Source organism: Astatotilapia calliptera, chromosome 3 (assembly GCF_964374335.1).
Source record: "Astatotilapia calliptera chromosome 3, fAstCal68.1, whole genome shotgun sequence".
Lineage (NCBI taxonomy): Eukaryota > Metazoa > Chordata > Actinopteri > Cichliformes > Cichlidae > Astatotilapia > Astatotilapia calliptera.
In genome coordinates, this window is record NC_137424.1 from 8,516,109 (window position 1) to 8,534,664 (window position 18,556).

At 43.0% G+C, this 18,556-nt stretch overlaps 2 protein-coding genes across 5 annotated transcripts in view; one reads left to right on the forward strand and one right to left on the reverse strand.

Moving 5' to 3' along the window:
• The window catches only part of LOC145419379 (protein NLRC3-like), a 234,404-nt gene that overhangs the window by 141,935 nt on the left and 73,913 nt on the right, over positions 1 to 18,556 (reverse strand). The gene's annotated exons all lie outside the window — the stretch shown is intronic.
• The window catches only part of LOC145424140 (NLR family CARD domain-containing protein 3-like), a 39,575-nt gene continuing 33,858 nt past the window's right edge, over positions 12,840 to 18,556 (forward strand). The window contains exon 1 of one of the 3 annotated variants that reach the window (XM_080297058.1): positions 12,840 to 13,076. The gene's annotated coding sequence lies outside the window, so the exon portion shown is untranslated. The remainder of the gene's footprint in view (positions 13,077 to 18,556) is intronic. The other 2 variants (XM_080297053.1, XM_080297048.1) reach the window with 2 other exon arrangements.

The window sequence follows — 18,556 nt, forward strand, 5'->3', positions numbered from 1 at the left end:
GATGTCCTCCACCAAGGGGGCAGCAAATTCAGCTGACTGTCATCATTTATTAAAAAGATGTAACAATGTGACATAATGCAATATAATAGTGTCAGTTACACATTGTGGGTTGCACTGTGGCCAGAATGGACATTACCTCCTGCCTAATGGAAGCTGTCAGCCATCCTGCAACCATGAATTAGATAAGCAGAAGTGAAGGGATTGTTAACAACAATTTAATAATAAAATGTAATGTGATAGTTGCACTTTATTAGCGACCCACAATCGTATGAATAATAACCATGAATGCACTGCATGCTCATAGCAAGTTCTTTAGGTTTAAAGTGAGATCCTGCTTTAAAGGGCACTTCATCTGCTGGGAATGACATGTTTCTTCTAGTATGTAAGGCTCAGCCCATCTTACTGGGACTTACTTTTGTAGATCCACATGCTCTAAACCTGCTGCTCCATGATTGGTGCAGAAGCTTTAAGCTACTATTAACAAATAATGACCATGGACTTAGTTGTTACTACAATAACTTATCATTGAGCAACTTGTATATTTAATTTTACTTGTAAAACTATGCAAGTAGAATTGAATGGGGCACAGTGAGCTGAGCACAGGCCCACTCTGTGACACTCAGAGGTTTGTGGATATCATACTGAGAGTATTGGACACAGTGCAGCCAGCTTGCAGCCACTTTCCCACCACTTTAGCACAATGTTTACATGAGACTCAGCCACACTAATGTTCCTGGGCAGACATGTGGTGCAGCATGGCTGATGGCACTGTACCTGCAGCTGTCATGGACAAGAACCACTCAATACCTCACCCAAGCCAAGCCTGTGCTGATGTTGTGATCTGAGACCGAGACACTAACCCAGGATCATGATATGATGTTGTGAGAGTTTCACTAAGAATTAGCTCTGATTACAAGATTTCAATCTATCGTAACTCTAATTTGTATTTACTTCAGTTTGTTCATCTTGGAGCTGTGTGCAGCTGAGGACAGTCTTATTATTACCAGGTGAGGATATGTAACAGCCACAGTCTGTAGAGATGATGTCACCATGGAGTGGTGATGTCACTGGAGCTGCCAATATGTGCTCCAGCCAAAGCTACACCAGAGGGTTGTGCTGTGTAACAGGTTGGTGCAGGTGGTGTTATCTACATTTGAACATTAGGCAACAGTCTCATGAAGACACTTTCTATTGTTCACTAAAGACCAACAATAACAGAGACAAAGGGAGAGCAGCAGAACTAGTGCTAACAATTAGCACTGCTAGCCTGCCCACCAACACCAGCTAATGTTCTAAAAACGATGATCAATGATTTTGCTGTAACGGCTCCAGCTGTCTGTGTCAGGGACACGTTGGAGATGAAGTGAGTGATCCAGTGACAAAGGTTTGGAAAGCTGCAGTCAGCTGAGACTAAAGGAGTCACCTGACCGAGAGACCAAATGTTTCACTGAGAACGTCCAGATGAACAGAATCAACCTTTGGGATAATCTGTTCCACACATCCATGTTTCACTTACTGCATTATATTTCCTCATTGCTGTGCACACAGGCCTGTGGCTTATAACCAACTCCAAGTTCAGACTCAGAGGCTGCTGAAGCTGTTTTCTGGAACACAGACGTGTTGGATATAAAACCAACTCTTCTTTATGTGTCAGCACTGAGGAAAGGAGCAGCTTCGTTTCTAAGTGTATGAAGGACTGTAGCAGTGTGTGTGTGAGCTTTATTTCACAGACAGAACCATGTCAAAAACACAACTTCAGGTAAAAACAATACAAAATCAAAGAGTCTGATCAGAAGGATTAAACAGAGGAGTGTGGGACTGTTTTTAACAGACAGCAGGTTAAGCCAGGCTGGAGGAGTAAACTGAGCCTCGGTGTGAGCAGCAGTGTGTTTGACAGGAAGCTGAGATAAACAGTCTGGAGCCCATTTAGTGCTTCATATGAAAGTGTGAGGATTTGAAAGCAAATCTAAAATCAAGCAGGAGTCAGTGTGAGAATGATTTGTGCTTTTCCTCAGTCAGATGCTGGGAGTTTCAGTTCATCCATGTTCAGCGTGCTGTGCTTTGTGTAACAGGAGAATATGACAGTATAAATCAAGTCTTCATGTCACTGAAAGCCTCCACAGTCTGCTATGGAGGTGCATCAGTTTGGATTTACAAGAAGAACATTTCTTAAACCTGCCACAAGATGGCGCTCCAACAGAAGGGATGTCCACAGTGTAACACAGACACACACATACTGTGTGAATGTGTGAGTGAATGGGCTTTCAACACAAGGCTTCTGCTGCTACCTTTAATTACATAATTAGCTAACAAGAACAAACTGTTAATTACCACCAAAGAACGGCTCCAGATTTTAGCTGCTGACCATTTTGTGAAACGTTGATTACATCAGCTTATTGTTGATTTTTCAACCTTAATATCAGCTGCTTTAAAGGAGCCTGGTTCTCTGGCAGTAACACTTTTCTTCACTAGATGCAGTGCAGGCACAGTCTGTGTTTCTAAACTACACACTAATGTTCATTGTTGTGCAGCTAAATCCTCCCTCTGGATGGGAAGAATCCCTGTCAGGCTTCAAACACCTGGCTTGGTGTTCTGGAGCTAATGTGTCACCTGTGAGGACTCTGAGATGAACACACAGCAGACACTTCAGTTCTCCGTCTGTGTGTCCTCAGTTTCCCAGCATGCCTTGGCTGTGGTGGTGGAGGTGAATGAGGGGGAACATGCTGCTCTGTCAGCACTCAGGTTTCATACCTGGTGATCTCAGAGGACAAAGCGGCGTTACAGCAGCGCACGTTGATGAGACCTGATGCTCTGAACAGTTCAGACTTCAGCCTCACTCTGAGAAAACAAACGACTGACTGTCAGCAGCAACTACACCTGCTCCATCAGTGACGGAGAGAAGAACTGAGACTGAGAGACATACAGCTGCAGGTCAAAGGTCAGAAACGCCCGCTCTTTGTACGGGTCAGGAGTTAGTACTGCAGAGGTCAGAGGTCAGCTTGCTGACAAACCATTTGAAACAGTTTGGAGCTAAAAGCACAACAGCAGAGGAAAGAAGAGACACTGCAGAGATGATGCAAAATATTGTGTTTTGTTCTCAGCTGTCAAAAAGTGTAACACACGTGTTCCAGCACAGCCTTTGTGTACTTTCACTTCTCCATACTGTCCATTGGAAATCCTGTTTGTTACTTTTTGATTTCAGTCCATGTGTCCAAAGCAAACTTCTGTCCCACACTTTCTCTGCTGACTCTTCACCGATGCTCAGATGATCTCAGATGATTTCACCAGAACTCATCAAAATTCGGGCTCCACAGAAACCCAGACGTCACTAAACAAGCGTAACAAGCAAAGTGAAAACTGGTCGTTCAGCTTTATTGACCAAAGATAAGCTCACATGTCACCTCATGACACAGACACTTATTTCCACAGCATGCACGAGGACTGACAATAAGTGTCTATAAAGCCACTTCTATCTGCCACACCTGTGCTTCTGTCATGGTTGCTCTCCTCTCACTCTGTCATTTATCCACAGTCTGCCTCCCTCTGCTCCGTCAGCTGACGTCCTCTCTACACCACCTGCTGTGTTTTATCCTGCAAAAACACATTTAAGAAGCGTTGCACCGAGTAACGGGAGGAACTGCTATAAAATCCATTTAAAGGAGGTGGTGCTGAGTGCTGTGACTGGGGTCCCACCACTGACATCACGGGTGGAGGACATGTTGGAAAACTGCTACAAAGTGCTGTGCAGCCAGCAGAGCTTACAGTCTGTCCTGTGTGTCATACAGGCTCTCACACTTAGTGTTTCTGTGACACATTGAAGAGAAGTTTGTGTTGTTCACAGTTGTGCTTGTACTGAGTGACAGCTGACATGACCTAACAGGAATAATGTGTCTGTGCTGAATGAGAAGTAACACACAATGAAGTCTTGATGCATCTCAATCATCCAGGAAAGTGAGTCTGTTGCTTCTGTTCATCTGGACGCAGCGTTTTGTGGGAGAAACGTGTCGTCATCATCAGGTGACGTCTTCAGTCTCAGCTGCAGGTTTCAGTCTTACAAACAGGACATTTGCATAAAGACTGAAAGCAGCTGCAGGAACGATGGGCTGGGAGCTCCGTTCCTTCATCTTAATTATGCAGATTCTCAGGACCATTGATCAACAACCACTGATCCATGTCCATGAGTCCCATTCACAGAGATGTGGGAATGGCTGCAGTCACAGCATGTAAGATGGAAATAAATGAGAAGTATTTAGCTGAAGTGGATTTGATTTATGTTACTTCTTTTTTAACTTGTAGTTCTACATTGGAAGATTATTGTGATATTGAAATATAAAAATACATTTATATTCTATTATTTTCTCAAAATAAGCGTCACACTCGTGGAAGCCGGTGTAGCCGCCGAAACGCCTGCATTTATGGAGACTTTCAGCCCCAGGTAGGCCAGTTATGGATCTTGGATCCACATTATGTCAGCATAAAATACATACTTAGGCAGAATTTTGCAAACATCTATTTTTCATTTTGTAGCAGCATAGAGCTTTTTTCCAATTATTTTTTAAAAGTCAGGTCAAGGCTCCAAAAGCCCAAAGGCGATATAACAGTTTGTGTTTGCTACATGGATCATTGTAGTTCAGCTTTCCTTTGTTATATTTCTTTAAGAGCTCAAAATGTGTTCATTACATAAATCAAATGTAATTTTCTCTGTAGCACTTCATGGATTTCATAAGCAACACACTGTAGTTGTTCACACAAAGCATAAAGGTAAAAACAATATACACAGTGTTATCTTCATTTTAGATGTCACAAAGTATTTGCGGCTCCCAGTGTTTTCCCGAACCCTGACCCTTTGCGTGGAAACCGGGTCCAAAAGGCTCTTTGGGTGTTAAAGGTTGCTGACCCCTGCACTAGGCCCAACTGACACATATATTTGATTCCAAATACAAAAAATAATGTGTAACCTGCTGGAAGAATGTAGGAGGTTGAGACAGGATCTCAACACTTGGTGTCTGCAACAAAAGACAACAATATGTGGGCCGATCGTGGCTCAAGAGTTGGCAGCTCGTCTTGTAATCGGAAGGTTGCCGGTTCGAGCCCCGGCTTGGACCGTCTCGGTCGTTGTGTCCTTGGGCAAAAAAGCACTTTGGGGTCCTTAGGGACGAGTAAAGCGCTCTACAAATACAGGCCATGTAATGGCAGAAACGTTCTCTAGTGTAAATCCTGACTAGTTCATTAACTACAGATCAGTTTCAGTGAACATTATTCACAGAGGGATCTGAGTTCCTTATACCAGACTCTACAGAAACTGTAACACTGTACAGCTCTGCGACTCAACAATATGACAACAATGTAACACACACTAGAATCATCAAATAAAGCCCCACTAACCACTAGAACTAGAACTAACTAACTAGCACTGGACACTTGCATATTAGAGATTTCTACCACCATAGGAGGCGAGATATCATCCTTGAACCAGAGCATCCAGCCCTCAATTTCGGACATAAAAAGCGACGTGGCCAGGCATGATAACACTTTGACTGAACTGCAGGACTGTGCCTCGAACCACTCTGACACCATCGCCACTCTCCAGGCCACTGTGGAGCGTTTGTCTGCGGAGGTAAAGAAGTTAGATGAGAGATGTGGAGCTCTTGAGGCACTCCAGGAGGAATAATTTAAGAACTGCAGGAATACCAGAAGGCACAGAGGGACCCAAGATGACTGAGTTGGTTCACACCTGTTGGCGGAGGCGCTATCTCTCCAGGAGAAGCCACTCATCGATCGAGCACATAGAGTGAATCGCCAGCGTCCCAAACAAAGTCATCTTCCTCGGCCCATCATCTTGAGATTGCACTACTACCACATTGGTGAGGAAATTCTGCTGAAAGCTGCAGAGAACAAGAACCTGATGTATAAGGGTTTTTAAAATAAACATCCTCCCAGATTTCCCTCCCTCTGTTGGAAACGCAGAGCCGCATTTGCAAATATGAGAGGAAGACTACGTGGGATGACCGGCGTCAGGTACAGACTGCTATACCCTGCAAAGCTGTTAGTGACCCATGGTGATGTGAGGAAAAGCTTTAGCGATCCCAAAGAGACCGTAGACTACGCGGAGAAGCACCTCTCCCACCCACCTTCAAATGTATTAAAAGCAAGGATATATCTATATGTCTAACGCTGACACAGCACTGTGTTTCTTCTTTTCCCTTTATATTCCATGTAAAGGTGAATATGAAGCGTTTATGGCGATTTTCTGAATCTCGGGCAGATGAACTTCCCTGAAGTGTTTCCAGCTGGGCGTCGAGTGTTTGACCGACGCATGAAACAACACGTTTGTGAGTATTTGTGAGTATTTATCACACGGCGTGCTGCGGGGAAAAGCCTGTTGTAACATTCATGTTTTAGCCCCTGACGGCTCTTTTTGGCTTTTCATCCCTAAACTCTCTGCATGCTCTTTCATGTGATTCGTTTTATTTTGAAAAGTCTCAATAGGATCTTGAGCTTTATTGTGAAAGGTTTATGTGGAAAATAAAGAAGCGGACGGCGGAGCCACGCGATGGTGTTACCGGCGTTGTTGCTAACGAGCGTCCGTAGTGTGGTTATATTAAATATAAGAGAAAGAGAGAACTTTAATACAGACACTACAGTGAGCATCACAACCATGTAACATATTTTACACCATGAAACAAACGATGTTTCATATCATCATCTGATATATATGTTATATGGAACAGGCCCAGCTCAGGCTGCCTGTGATGCAGCACAGCGCCACCCTGTGGTCATCACTGCACGGGTGACACTACAAACAACAAGTACACAGGATGGATGGTGGCCCTGAGAGCTCACACACACTGCTGCTTCTAAAACACCATGAAACAGGAAAATGCTGTGAAAGCACAAAATAATCACAGTTCAAAGAGACAATAGTGACAGAAACAGAGGCTTCACTGGTGCTGAGGGAGAAATCCCAGAGAAGCTTCCTTCCTGCCAGTATACAAGCCCACCAACAGAGACAGGACCAGTTCATCCTCCATCACTTACTGTGGCTCACGTTGCTCTTCTGTTGCTTTGCATCACAGACGCGTCTTTACTGGCTTCTTCTTCTAATTGCACTTAGAAACATGTTGTCTTTAACCTGTCACAGCTGCCCAGATGTTGCTGCTGAGAACATGTGGAGCTGATTCATGTAGTCATGTGTCTGTGAACAGCCAATCACAGGAAGACTTTCAGAAGAAACTCAGAGGAACAGCTGAGATGTGCTGAGTGACACAAGAACTGACAACAAATGTTAAAGTTCAAATGGTGGTTTTGTTTGCAGGGACTGTGAGTGGATGGAGATCCTGGTCCTCCTCAGCTGTGAGTTCTTCCTCTGTCATGAGAACCTCAGGGGGAGAACATGTGCTCACTCTCAGCTGCTTTAACAGGAAAGAAGCTCTTTTAGATCAAAGCTGAGAAACTGTTTGTAACAGCGAACTCTGTCACCTTTGTCTCCTCAGCCTGCTGCTGGACAGGCCCATGAAGCTCTGCTGTAAAGGCTTCCATGTCCCAGGCTTCACCTTTACCTGCTGACCAAAACAGCGATGGGGAGTGGAGCAGCAGGTAGCAGAGGTGAGCCTCTTGTATGCAGCCTGTTATCTGTGGGACCAGGGAGGACGTGACACAGATGTTGCTGATTCAACATCTGTGTGACAGCTGGAGCAGCACAGTCTGCAGGAAACATCTGTGCATGTAGGAGACACCAAGGTTTACATGGTGGAAGCAGACGACTGACTCAAGCAGCCTCACATCACAGGCTGCTGGCTACAAGCACATGACCACAGTGACTGGTTTCACTGGTGTCTGTCCCAGTCACTGTGGCAGAGACACAGGAAGTCACAGACAGCCTGCACACAGCGTTTCCTCTGGAGTGTGTTTCACACCCTGTTTGTGTTTCTCACTAACATGTTGTAGTTCTTCCTGCACACAGCAGCACTTTGATCATTTCTCCTGCTTTTCTTCCTTTTCTAGCTTTTATACACTGACAGTAACACAAAACTCCAAAGTCATCATTTGAGGAGCTTCTTAAGAGTTTCTGTGAGTTTAGTGAAGTCAGCCTCTCAACAATAAGTGTGTGTGTGTTGATTAGCTAATGTTCAGAGAGGACTGCACTGATGTAGCATCCAGGTGAGCAGCTTATGAGCCAACAGGGGAAATTTAGCTGTATTATTGTTGCTTAAATGTAATAATTTATGATTTCATGTTCCAATATTTCACTTTTCCCAACGTTTTGTTATCATTTGGTCTGAAAACCATGACAAACAGCAGTGTTACAGTTGTTAGCATTAGCTGCTATAGAGCACTCAGTCACTGTATTGGTGTTAGCGACATGAACATATCTGAGCTAACTGTGTGTTCCAGATGTGCAGCAAACCCAACTGTCCCTGTGTTTTCCTGCTGTAGACATTATCCCCATGATGCTGACGTCCTCTGGTGGGACGAGCTCACACGTTTATGGATTCAGATGCTAACTGGACCAGACTGCTGTCAACCTTGGTGCTATAGAAGCAAATCAAAGAAGAACCAGTTGAACCTGAGCTGTCTGTAGTGGTGACACCAACACCATGTCACCTGCACATGCTGACCCAGGGTCAGTGTTGAACCTATAAGCTGTGTCCTCACAGTTCAATATGTCCTCACTGCACAGGTCAATGACATCAGAGCTGTAATGTTGTTCCCGTCTCACTAAAACTTCTGGCATAAGGTGACTTTTCTGGGTGATTCCTACTCCAGGGTCACCAGTTTGAATCCCTCTGTTACTGCTGGGAACGTGCTGCTAAAGTGCCCTTGAGCAAGGCCACGTCCAGCTTATGAAGCCAACCCTGGGCTCTGCTTGCTGGCAGTGACAGAGTAGATGAAACAGCTCAGTGGATGCTAACTCACAGCTAACAGCGCTCTGTCATGGATAAGTGAAATAAAGCTGACTGACCCACAGCTGCACACAAACACCTCCAACACCTACAGGTCAGCAGATCCACTGCTGTCTCTGATGGGCCCAAACTTTGCTTGTTCAGCGTTTGCTGCTGCTGACTTTGAAAATCACACCAAACATGGAATCAAATATATCGACTCAGCTTAGACTACAGAGAAGCTCGGCACTGCTCACAAAACTCAAACACAAAAGGCTTTTTAAAGACAACAATCACTTTGACAGACACACAAACACGACTGAGTACAGAGCAGCTGCTGGTTTGAAGCCACAGAAATGTCCAAATGTTTAAACACACTGCAGCGTTGCAGCCGTGATGCATTTGTGCTGCTAAGGCCACACACATCAGCTGCCTTACATTTTAGTACCAGTTCATCTCTGACCATGGCAGCACAGTCTTTCCAGTACAGTGATGTTGGTGGGGACAGTGGGGACTGATTGTTCATTGGCTGTAAGCCGGTCACATGGACGTTTAACTGGTGCTTTGATTGCTCTGTAGTCTGTTGTGCCTGTGAGCTGCTCCTAAAATGAGACAGATTATAATTGTCACCATTCTGTTAATGACTCTTATTATGTGCGCTCTCCTCCACTGTCACACTAAACACATTAAACCTTTATCTTTGTGTAAAGTCAGGATTTATTGGCTCTTCTTAAAAGCGTCATGAAGTGCAAAACTCAGCAAACATTATACAAAAGTAGATTTAGAAGCTGAACTGAAAACATTTAAAGTGACAGTCAGCACAAATCCAGCTGACATCTCCATCCAACCCAAGTCTTCATTTAAAGTCATTATAACTGTGACACACGTTTGTTACAGTATTAATCCTGCCTGATGCTGCAGGGCCAACATCATGAAACAGGCTCAGCATTTATTTCCATTATGAAGCTTTATCATTAAAAACAAACCATTGTTCTGCAGTCGTCCCAGGACTGTCGGTCAAACGTTCTCTCCACATGTTTAAGGCTGAGCTCACTTTATCGTCTGCCTGAAGGAGGAAAGCAGATGTTACTAAACATCACAATGAAACATATGAAATGGGTGCACATGAGGAACGTCTGCACTGTTAAAGCCATGCAAACATCTTCACACATGAAGCAGCAACACCTCTCAGTTTAGCAGCAGCTGGTAAAAGCCACAGTGATCCTGGAGCCTCCCTGAAGGACTCGTTCATCAGTAACTGTCAGGAGGACGATTAAACCTTCTGCACACGTCCTGTAGTTACACACTCGGGAGGAAAGACGACGTCCTCGCTCTGCAACATGATCTGTGTTTCATCCAGGACGCTCAAACACAGATTGGTCTCCAAATATTAGACGCACTGGTTCTTCATGCGTTTCTACCTGAGCACTCAGAGTCATTTCTACAACAGGCCTCCTTCACCTGCTGGTGCCTCTGTTTCTGTGTTTGGCTGTTTCCATCAGTGCCTGATGTTTGTGATCTTTGATCTGTTCTGAAGTCTCTCTTTGTAACACAAATGTTGTTTGGCTTCTTTTGCAAACAAGGCAAAAGAACTTTAATGGATTCATTTGCTGATCTTACTTTTCTGATGCAAAGCCGTCCTTTCAACGCTTTAGAAAGAAAACCAAACAATGTTTTTAAAACTTTCCCAAAATGTAAAAGCTATTAAAACCATAAACTTCTGCTCCTTGATCATGTGATTCTTCTTCTAGACTGTCTGTAATTGTTATTGCTGATTGTCAATAAAGTTGTTTTTTATAAGTTATGTTGTAAAGGAAGCTTGTGGCGAGGGAGGAGGGGCGACTAAAAGCAGGTTCATATAGTGGGAAAGTCCTCAGGTCATGTGAGGATATTTACTGATGCGTCAACACTGTCAGATAAAAGAACGGCTGCTGCATTTGTTCTCCCACAAATAAGTTTGGTGATGAGTAAAAGAATTACAGATGATGTGGCAGTTTATACTGGGAGCTGGTAGTGATGTTACTGGCTTGAACTGGGTGGAGGACGCACTAATATGGAGGTATGTGGTTTGCTGGGACTCTAGCAGCGTGCTAGTGAGCACAGGTGATATGTCTTCAGACTCTAGGCAACATATTGTTTTTGATATACTTCATTTACTGTATAGAATCAAACACAGAGGGATAGAAGTGGATTTCTTATGGCTCCCTGTGAATATCGGTGTTGATGCAATGAACAGGACGATAAGTTTAAAAAGGTGCAGCAAGAAGAAGTCGTGCAGGTTTGACTATAAAATACAGTGAAAGTGAGGTGAAGAGTATAATGAAGGTAAAGATGAAGGACGAGTGGCAGGCACACTGGGACAGAGACGGGAAAGGCAGATATTATTATACAGAAAACAGTCGTGTAGAAGAAGCTGCAGCAGAGACCAGGATGGAATCTGGAGAGTCAGAGTTGGTCACACAGGCTTGAATAGCACACTTAAAAAGGTAAACATGACACAGGAAGTGTGACTTCTGTGGACCAGAGGAGACGTTTGACGGGTTGTTAGCGTCGTCAGGATGCTGGATGGAAACGCTGTGCCTGATAGGATGATTACAGGCTGGACTTTGTCTTCCTGTTACAGATGGATCCAGGCCCTGGATGACTGCTGGACACACATGACCCACACTAGGCTGCCTTCATCCATCCTTTCCTCCTTCACTGAGACTCAGAGTCAGCATGTATGTATTTATCAGTGATTTGAATCCTTTCATTACAGAGTGAAGTTAAAGTAGACGTGTGAACACACTAATAAACACAAAGGGACACAACTACTACTCCATGATGTAAAGCTGAAGTATTACACAGCTTTATGAACCTCCTGTTATCCTGGTAGACGAGTACAGCAATAAATCTTTTACTTGAACATCTTCTGGCTCCAATAAGCTTTGAAATGTGACCATGAAGTTAGAGACACACTGACTGAAACCCACAGCTGTGACTGTGGATCACATCCACACACAGTGTAGCTGCTGTCTCTGTGTGAGCCTTTGCACTGCTGCTCGCAGCACCGTTATATCACTCAGCGCTCGCTGCTGTTATTGAATCCACTTTTTACTGTCCGTGCAATCAAGCTCCTCTGCAGAGCTAGAAAATATCTTCGAACCAGTTTATGTGTTAGGGGATCCTTTGCAGCTGTGACTGTTGCCTCTGTTTTTGTCCTTTGGTTCCTGGGAGCCTTTTACATTTCCATCAGCAACAAATATCTGAACAGGCTTTATTGTAGGAAATACAGGAGTAAATAGTTGTCATTATTTATTAGATGTTGTTAAAGATGATCCGATGCTTGTTTAGTTTAATGCTGTGGCTTCAGTCAGCATCACTGTGCTGTATAGTTTTATTTTTCTGATCCTTCTGTTAAAGTTGCTGAATAAAAGCTGGTTGGTCTGCACCTCACCTCTGCCTCGAGCCTCCTTCTTTAAAGCAGCAGAGGCTCTTCATTCAGGTATCACAGCTCGAGTTGTTCTGCAGGAGACCCAGAGTACTGTCCTTGGTCCATAATGACATTAACTTTGATTCATGTCAGCCTGAGCGTCTGTGATGAACACACTATCAGCATCACTGACATATTTCATCATTTAAAAACACTTCCTGTCACTGTGGTGGTTACAGTGACATCATGCAGTTTGTGCTTTGACCTCCAGAGGGCGACAAATCAGCACAGACAGAGAGCTCCATTCAAACTTTGCTGCCATCAGGAATAATTCTTCAAATATAATCATCAGTGTTTGAGCAGTTATGATATCAGGGACAATCTAGACATGTGTGACAATACTGAACATGTCACATGACACACCTCAAACATCATGTGATCCACTCTCAGTCTGCACTTTCATTCATGACTTCATGAATTTATGATCAGTTTACTCCTGAAATATTCAAATGCAGCAGGGTGAAGAACAACAAAGTGCTGACACATGTTTGTGTTTCAAACAAGAAAACCAGCAGAAATAAATCATCTTTGGACAACATGACAGAGATTAGTGAGTTTCCAAGTTGCACTTGAATGCAGCACAGACAGATTCTGATGTTCGTGGTTGTAAACGTGTCCTCAAACGCCGCTCTGACTCTTTCCTTCCTGCTCAAAGTTCCTCTTTTCTGAACTTGGTGTTTGTGCCTGACGCTGATCGTCTCCGTGTGGAGCTCCGTGTGAAGGTAACGTTAGCAGTGTGTAATGTTTCCTGGCTAACATCAGCTGTGTGCAGCTCAGTTCCAGCACAAATCTGCCGCTCCATAGTTCACGGTAACGGACTCATGAGGTCGACCGTTAAACGCTCTCCCGCCATTTTGTCTGTGTGTGCGGATGTGTACGTTTTTGTTACCACTGTCATCTCATCAATAGCCTATTTGTAAAAGATCTCTGTTCATAGTTTAGTTGGATTTTAAAACTCTGTAGTTGGACAGTTTTATTTTGGACTGATGCTAAAATTCTTGCTGATTGTTTCTGTCGAGGTTTTGTACTTGACATCTGCCATTTTGGATGTGATAAGCTGTAGAGAGTGCGTCCAAAAAGAGAAACCAGAAAGAGAACCTGTTTTATTAATAACCTCTTGCAAATAGAAGAATATGAAAAAAACAACAACAAATAGGATAAAAACTTTAAATTACTTGAATCTTTAAAATCACCATCATCTGTTAACACAAATTTGATCATTTCAAATTTGTGTTTTCATTTTCTCTTCCCAGTTACTTCTTTCTCATTCTCTTCATTCTCCTTGTCACCTTACGTCTCACTCCTTAACTGAAGTTATAGTTCTAACATAAGAAGTCCCACCAACGTCCTTTATTTAATCTCTGTGTTGTCACAGTTATTATCATCAGATCAGACATGAGACCCAGACAACAACATAAGTTTACAAGCTAACATCATGTCAGCTAACATTAGACGATAGCATCATAAAACTTTAAATTACTTTGCCTCTGATCAACAGTTTGATTACATTCTCACATCACAGGTTTATTTGCTAAGTGTGAGTCTGCCCACATTAGATCCACTTTTCAGTAGGTGGAATAATTTGTAGTACTGCTGTGTTTAGCAGCATGTTTTGCAAATTACTGCATTTTGTTTGACTTCCTTGTGAAATCCAACCCCCCCCCAATAAAATTACATAAGGTATAAATAAAAGCCAAATAAAATAAAGAAAAAATAAAATCCGCCTGGATCTCAGTACCTCCAGGAGCAGCTGGTCAGCTGACCTGAGACTGACACGGTGTGTGGAGATGAAGAAGCTCAGAGAGCTACAGCGGGGCAAGACTGTGAAAGCATTTAAAGACAAACGGCACGAATTTTAAAATGAACTCTAAAAGACACAGGCAGCCAGTGCAGGGAGGCCAGCACAGGGGTTATATGCTCTCTTTTACAAGTTCCTGTTAGGAGTCGTGCAGCAGCATTTTGAACCAGCTGCAGACGTGAGAGCAATGACTGACTGACCCCCACATAAAGTGCGTTACAGTAGTCCAGGTGGGAAGAAATATAAGCATGGATCACTGTTTCAAGGTGCTGCTGTGAAAGAAAAGATTTGCCAGTCACCTTAAATGATGAAAACTGGACTTCACCACTGCTCTGATTTGGTTCTCCAATTTCAAATCACGTCCAACTTAAAACCAAGATCAGTAACAACAGGTTTAAAATAAACTTCCAGGAGTCCCAAATCTACAGAGGACTCGCAGGGACCAGTGGGTCCAAACACCAACAACTTGTTTTCTTTTTATTAAAATTTAAAAAGTTTAGAGCCAACCAAGCTTTAATGTCATCTAGGCATGTCATGAGGGGTTTTATGCAGATGCCACCCTTCTGCTTCAGTGGCAAATGAATTTGGCAGTCATCGGCATAACAATGAAATGCGATCCCATGCCTTCTAAAGATGGAACCCAGAGGCAATAAATACAGTAAAACGAGCAGTGGCCCTAAAATTGAACCCTGTGGGACGCCGCATGACAGAGGAGCAGAAGATGATTTGGAACCGAGAAGGCTGACAGAGAAAGTTCTGACAAATAAACCTAACCAATTGAGTGCAGTGCCACCAACAGTGTTGGGAAGGTTAGCTTTAAAATGTATTCCATTACAGATTACAGAATACATGCCCCAAAATGTATTCTGTAACGTATTCCATTACGTTACTCGATGAGAGTAACGTATTCTGAATACTTTTGATTACTTAACATATTATCATGCTGTTTACAACTACATGATGTTAGGTAATCTTACACGGATGGATTAAGTGGCAGAAACACACACGGGCACAGGATAGTTGTGATGCAAGTTTATATACCAGAATAGGGAATATTTACAAGGAAGGGGGCTATATACAGTGACAGATAAAAATGTGCCAGGAGAGTAACACCGAAGAGATGAGACGAAGCCGAGGTATGCAGATGACGCACCGGAGCTACCTGACAACGAGGAACAAAACAGAGTTTACGGAGTACCGTTGATAGCCGAAAGTTAAACAAAAGTGGACGGGGAGAGTTGGAGAGCTTACTTGAAACACAAACTACAGCTGCAGCAGTGATCACAGCCTGATGGAACGTAGCTCTCCGTTGCGGATCCACAGTAGCCAACACCAAAAACGAGGCAGGCGAGCAGGCAGCGGAACAGGCTAAAACAAAAGAGAAGCAGGCAAAAAGTGGATCCTTAAAACATGCAGCTCCACAGCATGGAATCAGCAGATTCAGCTTGCACTAACACGTTACCACTTGTGACAGCAGCAATACTCCGACACCAGACGTCCGTGACTCGGCTCTATAAAACCGCTCACTGATGACGTCCGATGTGCCGCAGGTGTGCCGGAATGCCATCAAGCCCCGCCTCGCCTACCTATGCCAAAAAGGAAAACAAAACCCAAACAACAACAATACACCTACCCACCACCTCCTAACACATGAATGTACTATTGCTGTGATTTATTAATATTACTGAAGGTCTGCGGCTCCAAACCGTAGTAAAGGGACCTCTGGCTAATACGTCGGGTTCGTGTCGGCTCGTAGCTGAAAACTAGCTTTACTTTGTTGTCTGGGTCAACTTTTCTTGCGAGAGACAGAGAGAGGCGTTGAAAGGCTGCTCCAACGGAACTTATTGTTTCGGAGGAAAACACGAACACGGTGTACAGTCGAGTCTTAATAGCTTACTTACAGCTGGGCTCATCAGGCTCTCTTCTTGGCTGAAGTGGTTATTATTATATTTACATGCTTCCAGCTCCCGTTTTTGCTCAATGACAACTCGTACTTTTCCTTTTTCTCCCTCCTCGCGCTCACAGACACATAACGGGTATGGCAGTCCATTCTCCCTGCAGCACGGACTACACTGCCCATGATGCTACATTCTTTAGAGCTATACCTGTAGCATTCTGCCTGTTAGCTTAGCACAACAACAACAACAGCAACAACAAAAAGGCGCTCTCTCAGCGTCACCCTGTAACCATGGCAACCGTAACGCTGCCGCCTGGAACAACAGAACGTAGCTGTCAAACAAAACCCAAACAGTCCTGACCCGCGACAAAATGAAACAGGAAAGTACAGCAGTGTAATCCATTTATTTCAACAAAGTAACTGTATTCTGAATACCACCTTTTTAAACGGTAACTGTAACGGAATACAGTTACTCATATTTTGTATTTTAAATACGTAACGGCGGTACATGTATTCTGTTACTCCCCAACACTGGCCACCAATACCCACCACATCACTTAATTGAGGAATTAGAGTATTGTGGTCTTCGGTGTCAACAGCAGCAGTTAGGTCAAGCAAGACAAGAACAACATGGTTACCAGAATCACATGCCAGAAGGATGTCATTAAAAACCCTTAATAATGCAGATTCATTGCTAGTAAGGGTTTTAAAACCTGACTGAAAAACCTCAAGGATGCCGTTATCATCTAGTCATCTTTCAGTTGACTAAAAACAATTTTCTCTAAAACCTTGGAAACTAAAGGCAGCTTGGAAATAGGCCTATAATTAGCTAAAACGTTGTGATTAAGGCCAGGTTTCTTAGCCCTTTGAGGTCCTCACCAAGAAAAAAAGCAATGGAATTTTCTTTTTTGCATTTCTTATTGAGTTGGGTGAGTAATAACCACAATCATTTTTTTTCAATAGACCCTGTAGTTTTTAAAATATTGATCTGTACCAAACGGTTGAGTGTCATGCAAATACAAGTACATTAGATAATACAGTTGAAAAAAATTAAATAAAGTGCCGAATTAAAATTAAATGAATAACAAAACCTATCCAGGGCATTGGATACAGTTTATTTCTAGCAGCATGCCGGTGAACATTGCTGTTTTCATTCCATCAAAGGACAGTATAATATCAAACAACAAAATACATAGTTTTTTCATCTGCAAATGTGAAAAATGTGATACAGCACAAAATACTCACATTCAGGCCACTTCTGATTGAATGCTACTGTGCAAAATCATTTTTGTTTTTTTAAAAAAAGAGAAAAAAAAACAGTGCAAATCAAGCACATCTGCTTGTGGTTTTGGTCATTGGGGTCTTAGGGTGTAGCATTTATTCTCTGGTCTTGGAGAGCTGGATCATGTTAATCAAATTAACACTTAATTTGATTTATCAACAGCAATGGATAAACAATGATTTTATAGCAAATAATCAACATTAATAACATTTAGGTTATGTTAGCATTAGCACCATGAAGGGACAAATCAACTGTTCGGCTGACCACTTTTTTAAAAAAAAAATTAAATATTTAATTTCACTTTTTTAATGCTGTCAGGTGACATACATCTGTTTAGTAAGTCCTCTAACACTGTCATATATCAAAAATTATATCTTCCTATCTTAGTTTAATCAAAAACACTGAAAATATGTTGGATGTTTTTTTTTTGTTTGTTTCTGACTTCCTGTTTGGGAGAGGTATAAGAAGAGCCAACTGTTTACATTCACAGCGCCTTCTGGTGGATTTTTTTGGCATTACAGATGTAAACCAGGCCATCTGTCAGCTCTTTTTTACTTCGGAAACATGGATTAAACAATTTCTCTTCCACGACGCAATCCGATAAAAACCGATCTCTTTATCCGTCGGCTTCCTGTGGCTGTCATGCGACTATTGCACTCAATAACACAACAGCTTCTTGCCATTCTTTGTGTGTCTTTTTATCGCTGTGTGACTGTTTTCATGTGAAAGCCTGCTTCCACTAGTACCGCTTGCCACTCGTTCCCAGAATCCTTTGCGCTTTTACCCTGGACTGACGTCACATTTTCAGTCTCTATAATGGCAGTTGTTGATGGATGTGGCTCTGATGCAGCCGTGGTAGCTGCTGATAATCACGATGCTATCAGGTACTGGCAAAAAGGAGGAAATCTGTCTTAGCACATTTGCGCCGCTGTGTGTTTTTGTGGTCTTCTTTTGGAACTAATTCAGTGAGTTTTAGTCGGAGTGCGGTGAAACTTGGTGTTTGGAATCGGTGATAGCTCTGGGAGCTAACTAGCCTTTCTTTAGCCGGTTACATGAAGTCTGTATGGTTTTGTTTGTTTATGGACTTTTGGGCATTTATGTAACTACTCTTTTAATCATTGCTTGTTTCGTGTGTTTGGTGGTTGTAGAAATGTTTTCTATCAGACTTTAGCAGAGATTTCTGTGGATACCACACATGTCTTTTGCCCCCGGTACGGGAGCGTGG